The sequence below is a fragment of the Cibotium barometz genome, chromosome 55 (genome assembly GCF_041138505.1).
Source record: "Cibotium barometz isolate CiBa-2024 chromosome 55, ASM4113850v1, whole genome shotgun sequence".
Lineage (NCBI taxonomy): Eukaryota > Viridiplantae > Streptophyta > Polypodiopsida > Cyatheales > Cibotiaceae > Cibotium > Cibotium barometz.
This window is the reverse complement of record NC_141100.1, coordinates 22114659-22128737: the sequence shown is the minus strand read 5'-3', so window position 1 is coordinate 22128737 and position 14079 is coordinate 22114659.

The following is a 14079-nucleotide window of genomic DNA, read 5'->3' as shown; positions in this document are numbered from 1 at the left end:
ACAATATCGATTGTGGTTCGTTCATTAAGCATATGTTATATTTTCAGTATTTTCTTATGAGAAAATTTGAGCACACTCTATTACCATCAAGATTGCATTAGATAGAGTTCATGAAGCTACATGGATATTGGAGTTTAAGGTTTTCAAGCATTTCAAGATTTTGAAGATTTTGAAGCTGCCATTGAAGTTCAAATGGAGGTTTTTGGATCAAGGAGGGTGCAAACGGAGTCATCATCATCAAAGAAGATGCCAAGAAGAGAGTTGCATTAAAAAGGTTGGTTTATTGCAATTTTGCCTCATGAAATTTGATTTGGGAATAGGAGAATGCTCATTTTCAAGAAAGGTGCTCATTATTAGGATGCTCAAGAAGTTGAGCATGTGTCGGTGTCTTCCAATGAGGAAGCGCTTTGGGTGCACAAACGTGGTGCATAGTGATAGCTTGAAAGCAAGCTATGTGAAAGGGGAAAGGTTCCTCTTGTCTATTGACACTATTTGTGAAAGACATTGATGGGTTTGTGGCCTTGGAATAGGCTAGATTTGATGCCTCAACATGGAAAGAGGCAATGTGAAAATTGCAGCAAAGAGAAAATGCTTCAAAGAGAAGCAATGGATGCCTTCATGAGTGGAAGAAGACAAACGTGTGAGTGCACACTTAAGTGCTTTGAATGCACCATGATGGAGAAAGCTGTGGCAGCTTGTGCAGTAGAAGAAAACTTTTGGATGGAAGGCAAGTCATGGCAACTTGCACAAGTCAAACAAAATGCAGAGTAATAATCCAAGCAGTAGAAAAGTAGTAGATGTAGATGATGATGACAAAGCAAAAATGCACTGAGCAAGGTATGGAGCTCAAAGTATTAAAAGAGGACCTTGATTTGCGGGAGAAGAAACTTATACCAGAGCGGGAGTCCTTTAACCAAAAGGAGAATAAGCTTTCCCTACTAAGGGACCGGTTGGCAAAGAAAGACATAGTCAACGTAGCAATAGCTAATGCTGCAGCATAGTGACACTATTAGGCTGAGAAAGAAAGCCAAAAAAACATGTATATATGTGTAAAGTCGTGGTGTTTTTGTGCCAAGCAATGATGGTTGGCATGTATTTAGAGTAGGTGTGATGGCATGTTTTTAAAAAAAAATAGAGTTTGGGGTGTGCCTTGATTTTGCATCAATATATTTAGCATCATCTATCTACATGAGTGGTATGTGTATTTGAGCTCAGGTCATGATGACAATTCTTCCAAGGGTTTCTTGATGTGGCTTTATATCTGTATACAAAGTCATAGCAATAGAAGTGGATACTGCTTTGGGTGATATGGTATGATCCTACTTATAGAGGGCATGAGGTAGTTAATCAGATGGCTGGGATGAGCATTAGATTCTAGCAGCACCACTTTACAAGGAACTCAAGTTGTGATTTCAAGTATTATGGATAGGCATGTGTCTCGACATTGTTCTCATGGAGTATTTCTACTTCTAGATAGAACACGTGTTGATGATGATTAAGCTTGGTATCCTTGTATTATTTGGGTTTGACATTGGATGGAATTTAGTGTTGGAAGCTCTTGATATTTGTAATGATGATGTCCTTGGCCAATGGGTAATAGATGTAGTAACCTTGGGGGTTTAAGGCTATTATATTTTTTTAAACCTTAGACAAAAGGTGGTGAGTCTAATGGCCAGTGTGGAGGAGACCACGTTGGAGATATACAAATTGGAAGATCAAAAAGACTGGGTTGATGCCATTATCGATCGGAAGCAGAGGCATGTACATCTGATCGTAATCCTGATGATGATAGGGGCCAACACATGGATCTCTCCAGCTCCCTAAAATGGCAAGAGCATGGTGCTTCCTTGAAGGAGCTGAAAGGCGGCAAAGAAGCATCGATTAATGGTCACATGGGTGCAGCATGAACAATAACCAGTTTCAAATGAGGGTTGGACCAAAACAACATGGTGTGCGCAAGAGGCTGGAGCAGCCTGCATTGTGAATAGTAAGAGAAGGAACCAAAACAACACTTATGGTGAAGTATTTCCTCTGAAGGTGATGAGGACCATGAAGTTTTGGGAGCTTCCATCAACCTCATTTCGTCCATGAGTTTCCTTAATCCTTGCTAGCGATATTCCTGTAGTGGTGATGCATTTGTGAGCTAAGTGCATTCATTCTCATGCTTACTAGTATAAGGGTTAGCATTAGCAAGAATCTTGGGTGTTTTTTTTGGCTTGCTCATTCATAGCCAGTGGAGCTTGTGTTGTGAAAGAAGCTTGTCTTCCTGATCTTAAGCCTAGTTGGTTGTGTGATGTGTTGTGCGGTGTTGTAAGAGTGCATTCTTTTTGTGTAATTACTTCTAGCCTTTGTATTGAGCTTGGTGTGGGTTAGCAAAGCCAAAGCCAATTTTGAAAGTGAAGGGAAAAGGACAAGCTTGCATATAAGTTGGAGTCACATCCTACTGATTTTTCTCAACTTGTAACTACCAAAGTCTTATATGTTGTGTGGGTATATGGGGGTGATCAAAATATTTTCATCATGATTATGTCTCTTGTATTAGAACCATGGATACAACATATCTCAAATGAGGGTTTCCCACTAGACATTCTATGTTCTCTCTACATAGACTATGAATGGTTCATCTTACTCCAACTGCCACAACAGGATTGAGTGATGTACATATTCCTTGGGATTTACCAGAATGGAGAAACACTGCAAGAAGAAGTTATGGATTGTAACTGATTTTATGTGGACATCAAGTTTCTTTTGGTTAAACATAATTATGTATCAAATTGGTGGACATGTCCAGCAGTGGGTTTTTGTATAAAATCAAGTTCCTTTGCCACATATCAATAGTGTTTGTTTCCTTTGGGATGGCTATATTAATGGGTTGTTTTTTTCCCTCTTGGAATCTTATGTGTGAGGCTTAGTGCTCTGGGTTTTGATCCATTGAAGTGTGCTAGTGGCTTTACTTGTCAATTGGGTGCATGTTTACCCAATATCTAGCAAGATTACCATATCAGCTTCTTGGAATAGAAGAGTTATTGTGCAATTTTTTTTCCCTCTTGGAATCTTATGTGTGAGGCTTAGTGCTGTGGGTTTTGATCCATTGAAGTGTGCTAGTGGCTTTACTTGTCAATTGGGTGTATGTTTACCCAATATCTAGCAAGATTACCATATCAGCTTCTTGGAATAGAAGAGTTATTGTGCAATTTTCTTTGGAAGTGCATGTTTGTTCAGCCACAAAGGGTAGCTGTAGAGGCAAAGATTGATTACTTCTTGTCACCTCACAATGCAATAGTTTGTTGATGCAACAGCTAATGTGGGAGAATATGAAGTAGTATGCAAGAGCTCTGCATGTGAGACTGGCGTTTATAGAAAGACTTTGAGGCAGTGACTCCACTACAGTCAACAAACAATAGCAATTAGCGAATAGTCACCAAAAAAAAATAAAAATCGAACAACAGCACAGGTGAACTCAGTCATGGTTGCAAAAGAAGTGTCCAATGTTCACAACAACTTAAGATGCCAACGCACCCCTCAGCCATGCCACAGAAGAAAGGCGGCTAATGAAGACTATAGGAGACATAGGAGAAGAGAGAAAGGCGGATAATCAAGACTACAGGAGATAGAGGAGAAGAGAGAAAGGAATCCATGAAATCTTGAAGCTCTAGTAAGCTTTTGGTTCTAGCATCAAGAGCAAAGCAATGGTGATTATTTACACAAGGAGTGCATTGCAAAGAAGAAAGTGCTAAAGCGTGTGATGGAAGAGGAAAGCAATCAGCACACCTGCATAAGGCAGCTAATGGAGAGATAACAACTGCGACTAAAAGGTGTGTGAGGAAATTCTTGCTATTGCAAGGAGCAATGAAAAAAATGCATAGTAAACGCGGTATGGAGAGGCAACAAGGTCATCATGGAAGCTTATAGCAGCTATGGTTAAACTCCACTTATGGTCTGTGCAAAGGAAGAGTACTAAGGAAGAAAACGACCTTGTGATTATGGCCCCATTGTGTAGGTTGTCTTTGGCGTGTAGCAAAGGAAACGGTGCAAGTTGCCACTTTTGCAGTGAAAATACGCCCTCGTTACAAAAGAAATAAAAAAAAGTGTTCTTAACCCTTGTTAACTTTAAGGGAATATTCACACATATCCTATATGCTAAGCATCAAAGCCTTGTTCATACGTTGTTAACCCCGAATTGTCCAACGAAAGATGATGTTTACACAAACATGGGTCCCCTGCCTGGCTGTGGTTAAAAGAGTGATTATTTTTGTGAATAAAAGTTATTTTTAAGTTTAATATTATGCTCAGTCTTTGAGAATATTCATGAGACACTTTTTATCTCTCCACTAATATGCATGTTATTTTGTTCTCTCTATACTTTTTTTCTCCTAGGTACACATTCTCTCTCTATATGTCTTTCTAGTTGTCTCTCTACTTGGTACACATCCTCTTTCTATATGTTTATCACTACCACTAATGAAACGAGGGAGCTTTGTTTGCAATAACATCATGTGTGCAAAAAGCTCTATTTTTGGGGGTGTTTATTCAAAAAGCTCCCTATATTATAATCCCCGATGGACACATGTATGGATATTTTGGCTTAAGGCTATCTATATTAGAAACCTCTCATTTGTATGGTTCATACAACATATGTAATAGAGTATTATTGAGTGTGCTACTCTCTCTCTCTCTCTCTCTCTCCCCCCCTCTCTCTAGCAATGGCTTTCTTGGTGTGGTTCAACCCACCTTAGTTATCATGCTTAATCTTTTGTCTACCACCATGATCAATCCCATATTAGGATTATTAACACCAAGGAGGATGAGTCCCTTTCATTACTTTGATGATTTTCATGTGTTGTTGGCATACAGGGTGCCCAATTCATATGGTCTTGTGCATGTAGGGAGGATGAGTCCCTTTCAGTATTTTGATAATTTGTATGTGTTATTGGGATATAAGGTGCCCAGTTCATATGGGATTGTGCATATAGGTTTTAATTTTCTTTTTCAAGGTAGGCAAAAGTGGATACCTCTTCTTGAGGAAAAGCATGTGATTTTCTCTTCCTTGGATGTTGTACGCTCCATGGTAAGGTTCAAGTTTACTTGGGAGGATCTAGGGTAAGCTATAAGTGTAGGGTGGTAAAGCTTCAGATCCATGAACTTGTCCTCTTTCTCTATGTGTGTGTGTGTGTGTGTGTGTGTGTACATGTGTGTGTGTAGAGTTCAAAAAAAAACTATTTGTGGCATGAAATCTCACGCCTAATCTTTTAGGTGCTGTGAGCACATTGTGGGCCATTCTTTTCACAACTTCTCCTTCACAGTAGCATGCCCCCCTGCCCCCCCCCCCCCCTCGAAAATCTGCTCTCTCTCTCTCTCTCTCTCTCTCTCTCTCTCTCTCTCTCTCTCAACTACCCATTTCCATCGTTTTTTCTACAAAGTATTGGCTTTGCAAAGGGATGGGGGCTTAATGGCCCTAAACCATTATGTGAACCTATCCAACTCTAGTAGTGTTTTGAATATGTACCCAAATAAATTATAAAAGCCTAAAAGTGCTTAGGCTTGCTCAAGCTCTAGGTGTATAAGAAACACTCATTATTATAAAGGTAAATATTTTGGCCTCTTCAAGCTCTAGGTGTTAATGCTTCCCTTATTGGGAGAGGACTCGAAGTTTCAAAGGGATGGGGATAATTTCCTATGTAAGAAGATACAACTTGTGATCTCACACAAATAACATGATCTTCTACAAGATAAAGAACTTAATGCAAAGAGAAATGGATAATATTATTGTTTGTAAACCAGGTTACAAAAGATCCAGATGGACAAAATTAGCCACATTTCCAAACTAGGTCAATCCTAGACTAAACAGGAAACCTCACTACTACGAGCATACCTTTTTCAAGCCCACACAAGGTCTTCTAGGCACTCGTTCGAGCCTAATGAGAAAGTGTTATGCGAAGATCTCCTTCTACACTAGCATGCATTCTATCAACCCACATTTAAATGCATCCTACCTTGGCATGGTGACAAGGCTACATAAGTAGTCTGATAACCATTCGGCCACCTATCACCCATGCATGCTTAGCACAACACAACTACACCTCATAAAGGAAGCCTTAAATAGAGCAAGCCATCACCAACACAGTCATGATGCTAAGGGTGGAGCATTGATTCCCAACTTCCCATCCGTGCTCTACCCATACCCATTGTAGTATTTTGTCATATCATCTAGGTTATTGTGTTGTTGCTCAAGCACAAGCAAGACAAATAAAAAACACACAAATGAGCCACAGAGGGCTTCTTGCCATTCCAAGCTTTGTATGGGGTATTATCTACAAAGCCTTGGTGGGGCATCTATTTAGCACATAAGTAGCACACAAAGCTGACTCCAACCAAAAAAACATGAGGCCCTAGCCTTTGACCATGCAACATGCCATCTCCATGAGAGATCTATTCTTCCTTTTAGCTATACCATTCTACTGAGGTGTGTAAGAAAGGGTGCACTGATGTTTTATGCCCTCTTTTAGCTATATATACATGAAACTCCTTTGGCTACTCCCCTCCTTCATCTGTACAAAGGGTTTCAACTTTACATGAACCATAGAAACAAAGTGTTTGCATGTAAAAACCTCAAACTTTTCTTTCAATGGATACACCCAAGTGGTGCACGCCGAAAGTATTCATCAATAAAAGTCACAAAGTGATATCCCCCTATCGATGGCATCTTCATAGGACCATATACATCACTATGTATAAGTTGTAATTTGGATAGCCTTACTAATCCATCTTTTGGGAATGATGCCCATTGCATCTTACCCAAAATGCACCCCTCACATACATGATGGATAGGGGCCTCAAGCTTTGGGCAACTCTGACACTCTATCTTGTCTTAAATTGCCAAAATTAAAGTAACCAAAGCAGGGATGCCATAGCTCCACATCAATCAAAGCACATGTGGTAGTAACTAAATAAGTATTATATGCCAATATCTCATACCTCTCCAACCTCTAAAGCCCGTGGCTTAGAGTACCGGATACCACAGTGATGTCTCAATCACTGTGGTCATGAGTGTACACCTATCATCAATAAATCTAACCCACTAGGCCTACCCTAGCAATGGCACAAACTAACAACAATAAGTACTTTTTAATGCTTGGCAAAAACAAGACTTTTGAGAAAATGATTGTCCCACCATTTGGAGTAGTGAGCACAACCTTACCAATTCCTTTCATTAGATATGATAAGTTGTTACCACATATGATTGTGCCTCCTTGAGGAGAGCAAAGTCAAGGGAGGAAAACAAATCATGTTGAGAAGTAATGTGCTTGCCATCACCACTATCAAAATATCATACAGGTTGTTCTATCATTTACATGCATACATCATGGACAAAAGGGTCATAATTACACTGCACAATGAATGCCCAGTCATCATGTACATAGTTCACTGACTCCTTTAGCACTTGGTGATGATGCATCAGCCCACAACCATGCCTAACTCTTTCTTCTTCTCCCTCTCTACCCTTTTTTGGCATTCATTGATATAGTGACTTGGCTTTTGATAGTAGTTGCATTTACATTTCTTCTAAGGCTTATCACCCCTCTTCCCGATAGCCTTGCTAGAAGACTGGGATTCCTTTGGCATATAGCTGCCCTGAGAGAAGACTTTTCTTTTACCTTTTTGACTGCTAGCATACCAAATCTCTCACGTGCATACTAGTTTAGTTTTGTTGGGATTTCTCTTCTTGGAAGAGCACTGCAACCAACTCATCAAATGTAGGGGCATTAGGGTTACTCTCTTCATAAGGATGCAAAACCACGGTGTAAATCTGGTAAAGCTCTAAGAACAGTAGACAAAAATGAAGTGTTTGAAGAGGCCTTATCAATACTTACAAGTTACTCTGTGAGATCTTTGATCCTTGTGAGGAACACATCCATAAGACTCCCACATTCATATGCTCAGGCTATAATTGTTTACACAAGTAGGCCACTTATGCCTTGCTCGCACCTGGTAAGGCATAGCAAGTGCATCCTAGTCCTTCTTGGTATCTTTACATGAACAAATATATGGAATAATGCTCCTTTTCACGAAAGTGCCACCAATGCATGTGCATGTGTATCCATGTCATCCCACCTGGCTTGTTTTTTGGAGGTATGGAGGTAGATGCCATACTTACAATTTAACTAATATTACTATATCCAAAGTGCTTGTACTATCCTACACTGGTGAGATAGGGCCTACCTTAATGCCAATAATAACATTTCTTAGTCCTTTCACATTATATAGGATCACAATGAGTAGTTGATTCCATTAAGCTTATCCTCACTAGAAAGCATCCGAAATATATCATTGCTTACCATTTCAATCTACAAAATACAAATACCCCAAGTACCTAATGTACTATCAATGCCCACTGAATGCAATTGAAATGAACTGCTAATAAATCACGGATGAACAAAGAAACCTACAAAGTGTATAAAAAATGGAAGAGTGTAGAGTAGAAATGTTACTGGCATGGATGTAGAAGTCAATGACAATGATGACGAGGTTGTTAATAACGAGCTTGAAGATGCGACATTAATGACAAGGAAGAAGCGATGATGACGGCCATGTATGTGCACCAAATATATGATGTAGTATAGGAAGACAAAATTTGAGAAAAAGATAGTTTGAATTGACACTCCCGTGGGATGATGTCTATAGAAACCTTACAAAGATAGTTCAAATTGACACTCCTCTGAGATTTTTAGCCAGCCTTGTAAAGTTGAGGTTACATCCTTTTATACTGCTTGCTTGCTTGCAGTATCCTTTTATACTGCTTGCTTGCTTGCAGTATCCGTGGTACTGTGATTCCTCAGTAAGTAAAGTGTGTCGACTGGGTGTTAAGGGAGTGCTAGCTCTGTGATAACATGCGCCGACTGACATTCGGCTTGGTGGTAGTTTGGCTAGTCTCCACAGCTAACGTCTGGCATGCTCGGTGGGTCGGATTCCCAATCTGACGATTCGAACTCAAAAACTTGTAGCCATTCGGAATGTTAGATGCTCCTTAGAATTTAACTCAGCTGGGGAAGTTATGATCACAGCCTGTAGAGGCTTGGCTAGTGACTCCACCTCGGCAACCTTAGTGCCCAAACTTTTGAACCTAGTGGCAGGCACATCCGTGCCTTTGATGTGGAAGAATGGATCCAGAAGAAGGCGAAAGATAAAGGACGCCTGCCACCACGAGATGAATTCTAGTGGATGACTTTCGGGAGATGACTTCCACAAGTATGAGCTGCGAAACATGGATACTTGGGTTGGGGCATGAGTGGTTGAGGATTCAGGGCATGCCTCTGCGGAAAGTGGTCCATCCTCCTCCAGGCTCGGGGTTCACGTAGGTTGGCAGCAACTATGTTGGTGAGGATCTTATGTAGTGACAGGCCCGGTGGATGATTTGGGTTATTATTCCTTGTAGTCGGATCTTCTTGTGTTGGAGGTCTGTGATCTTGGTGCGGGCAGAGGCGATATTGGTGCGTGGAAGGTCACATTGTTTGCCTCTTAGATGGTTCTGATTGCCACATTTGGATATTTGCATTTGTGTCTTGGTTCTTCTGCCACCAAGTGGTGGGTTGGAGTGAACGAGCTTCTTATGGGAACCCTTGCCTTTGAGTTCCTTGATGTGACTGAGCATCTCATCCTTGTCTATCTTGTCGCACTACTGCTGCTCTTTGTAGGACATCTTCATGGCGACCATTTGATCATGCAGCTCATCCTAGTTCTTCTGGAGAGTCGCGGCATGATCCTTCAACAGAGCCATGGTGGCTGATTATTCTTCTTTAGAGGAGGAACCCTTGGAGTAAGGCACCATGACTAGTTGCAGGTTTTCCATGTCGATAGTTGCCTCAGGTTTTGGCTCGGTCAGGTCTTAGATAGGCCTTTTGCCTAAGAGTTTGGCTCTTGCCTAAGAGTTTGGCCTGTTGTGCTTTATACCTGGCAAGCTCTTGCTCCAGCTCATCCATTTTTGTGAGGAGGTGAAAGCTTACAGGGATAGAGGTGGGGCACTGGGAGCAGTGGAGGGAAGCGGGGCGGTCGTTTGACTTGATGCACCGAATTGGGTGTCGGCTTCATCATCCAAGTCATCGTCCTTTGGCCGGTTGGTTGGTTGCTTGCATTTGCTGGTGAGGATTAGGCAGAGCTCATCCATGAGCTGGTGGTCCCAAATGTTGAGAAAACGTGGTGCTCATGCTAGATCAAGTGTGTGGAGGTGAGAGACACAAAATACAAGAACAATATCTTGCTTATTAAGTTGTTTATGAATACAACTAGGCCTTGCTCCATACAAAATGCCTTGCTCCATACAAAATGCCTCCTAGCTCCACCTTTAAATAGATGAGCTAGTGGACCTTAAGTCCCTTCACACACACCCTTCTTTTCCCCTTCTACATAACCTTAGTCTCTTAATACCCCCCCTCAATACCAACTATGAAAGAATGGAATAGGTGGTATTGGACATAGGTTGCCTTTATAACATTAGGCATACAAGGATGTCATGGTGGTGTGGTTATCTAGGATTTACAAATATGTTTTTAGAGCCTTAGAGGCTAATACAATGATGCCATCTAAGTCTTTATTTGATGTTGATGAAGATGTACACCTCAATGATGGTGCACCCCACTCTTTGTGCTTGCTTGACCTCTTGCAGTTGACATGCTTTAGACATACATGCCATTGCTTCCACATGCTTTCCACCTTGACCATTCTCACACAATGATCAAAACAAGGTTGCCACCCTTGCTTAAGTGGTTTGCTTATAGATGTTCTTCCTTCAACATGCTTGATGCTTCCTTTAATACCATACCTCCTCCATGGGCAATGAGGTAGATTTATATGGGAAAGGGAAAGGGAGGGTCTTACCACTTGCCTTATGAATTGGTCAAGGGCAGTGTCTACTCCACAATTACAACAACTTTTATGCATGTTGGTTACATGATACCCATTAGGGTTTGAAGATACAAGCTTAATGAGAGTGAGTAAGTGGTTGAGGTAAATGCCTTATGAATTGGTCAAGGGCAGTGTCTACTCCACAATTACAACAACTTTTGTGCATGTTGGTTACATGATACCCATTAGGGTTTGAAGATACAAGCTTAATGAGAGTGAGTAAGTGGTTGAGGTAAATGCTCAAACCAATAAGGTACATCATCCTTGGCTCAAGAAGGAGAGGGCATGGCTCATAATGTTGCCAATGCCTCTTACAAAGACAATGCCAAGAGATGTTTAAAATCATGACAAACAACAAGGTAGAGCACTTAGTGATGCTATGCTCAACCTTACAACTCATCTTAGAAGATGAAAATGTTGAATATGCAACGGAATAACATGCCTTGGTCTTGGGAAATGAGAGCATATGGCTTATGACATGCCTATGCCTCTTACAAACAAGAGCCTCAAGGGTGATACATAAAAACATTGAAGATGAACACTTAGTGTACATGTGCCCAACTTTAAAACCACTAAAAATAATGAGTTTTATGATGAAAAACCAGAAATCTTCAACCTCTTTGGCTTATGGGATGAAGACAATGGTTCATGGTTGCACCATTTCTCCTTGGAAGAAACGGGTTGACGATGAAGACTTGTAATGTGGCACTTATGGTGTGTGCCCGGCCTCCAATGTTGATGAGCCTCCTTAGTGTTAAAGACCTCCTCCTTTGATGGTTAAGACCACATTAGTGTTAAGCAACACTTTGTTTGGTGATTAAGATCACCATTAGTGTTTAAAAAACATGATTAGTGCTTAGGAGCACATTTTTAGCATCTAATGACGCTTGTATTGGTGATTAGATTCACCATTAGTATTTAATAACACTCTTAGTGTTTAAAAACACCTTAGAATAACTCCCCTTTGTTGGATTAGAAGCTTTATTAGTGTTAATCAACACTATTAGTGCTCATAAGCACATTGAAGAGCTTTGAGAACTTGAAGGTGATGTTGATGATGGAGCTTGATGAGAATGAGGCTCATGGATACCTCATGTGGTTGGCCACCGCTTCAAAATCAAGAGGTAGATCAGCAACAAGCTCTTATACTAACACTTGGGTGATTAGAGCAAGGAGGGAAGGATTGGAGCAAGAAAAAAAATCAAATTTGAAGCTTTAATGGAAAGCTTCCATGGAGTTGAAGAGAGCCGCCCTGGTTTTTTTGCTGTAGCCGGCGCGTCAGACATCCATTCACTGTGAGACTCAAGTTGTAGACTCTTGAGAGGGTGGGCTTCAAAAGCCCTAAGGATATGGAGCCTATAATGTGCTGCAGTCGGCGTATTATTGTACGACATCGACAGCAGCTAAAATCTGCACCGACCTGCACAGGGCGGCAATGCCGCATCGAAGAGAAGGCATCTCGGCTCATTGACCGTACAAACTGAAGCACCTACACCTCTTCTTCATTTCCCATGGTGAGATCTCCCCGAGATATGGCCTCTACAAGCTGCTAGGGCTCCTCCAATGGCTGAGGGTTGAGCTCCACAAGGAGAAGATAAGAGAAAATGAAGATTTTTGACCTATTCTACACCACAAATGTGATCTACTCAACCAAAGCTCTGATACCATGTTGAGAAAACGTGGTGCTCATGCTAGATCAAGTGTGTGGAGAGGAGAGACTCACAAAATACAAGAACAATATCTTGCTCATTAAGTTGTTTATGAATACAACTAGGCCTTGCTCCATACAAAATGCCTCCTAGCTCCACCTTTAAATAGATGAGCTAGTGGACCTTAAGTCCCTTCACATCACACCCTTCTCTTCTCCTTCTACATAACCTTAGTCTCTTAATACCAAAGACGACTCAGCTCATCTTACTGTTAATGTGCTACCACACCTCCAAAGAGAGAACTCTAACATTCACCATTGGCTCATCATTGGATGAAGCAATAGACAATAACCATCATTGGGGACTTACCAATGCTCCGAGCTCACATCCCTTGAGGTCTCCGAGCTCACATTCGAAATCTCCAATCCTCCAAGCTCCACCTCCATGTTGTCACTGTAGAGTCACTCGCACCACCACACAAGGCAATCTCTCTCTCACTCTTCTACACATACATGTATAGAAAAGGCACATGCACTAGAGTACACTCTTCACACTCTCTCTCTCTCACACACAAGGCAAGGCAAGAGCTCTCATAGCACAAAGAGGGATTGTGTCCATTCATTATGAGAAAATACCTTATATACAGTTGGCCTTTATTCACACTTGGGCACCCAAGCTAAGACCTTGGGTGGCTAATATCTCATAATGTACAACTTTTATAGTGCCTTTGCATGACACTTATTAATGTCCTCAAATGGAGGAGCATAATTGTTAATCCAAAATGGGATTAACATCCCCCCTACCTGATGTAGGTTCCGTCCTCAGAACCTGTTACCGAGGTCTAAAAACCTGGCCACCAAACTCATGTCAATAGAAGTTTCGACGGGACTGAAGATTTTTTCAGGGTTCTTCGGAATGCAAAGTGGGAAGTCTAGAACCTGGTGTCTACCATGTCTTCAAATGCAACATGCATATAAGCTGATAAACACCTGAGGGTGATTGTAGTACAGCATCATGTCTCGCTCACTTGGTCCTTTGTTCATGTCGAAGAGGAGTTAATCTACGTCAAAGCCATCATATCTTTCTTTTGGTTCATGTCAAAGAGGAGTTAATCTACGTCAAAGCCATCATATCTTTCTTTTGGTTGGTCAATGAGCACCACGATCAGCTTCAAGAATCTGATATTGGTCACTCACGATAACTAGATCTGGAATACGATGCCATGCATGTATCTAGGTCAGCATTTAGCTTCTTTGTTGGGCTATATCTAAAAAAGCTGCTGGGACAAATAATGGAAAGTTGTAGCACACATGTGAATCCTGCTACTTTGCATCATGGAACTTGAGTGACATCATCCTTTGCTTGACCTGCATATACAACAGATCCACTCTTTGTGTAGGCAGTGCACATTGGTACTATGACTATATTCTGGTATGATCAAGTACTCCCTCCGCCATGCTGGCTGCATACCAAAATCTTCAATTCTCGGATTTGCATCATCCGTGATAATGTTGGTATAGCCCCTCTTGTA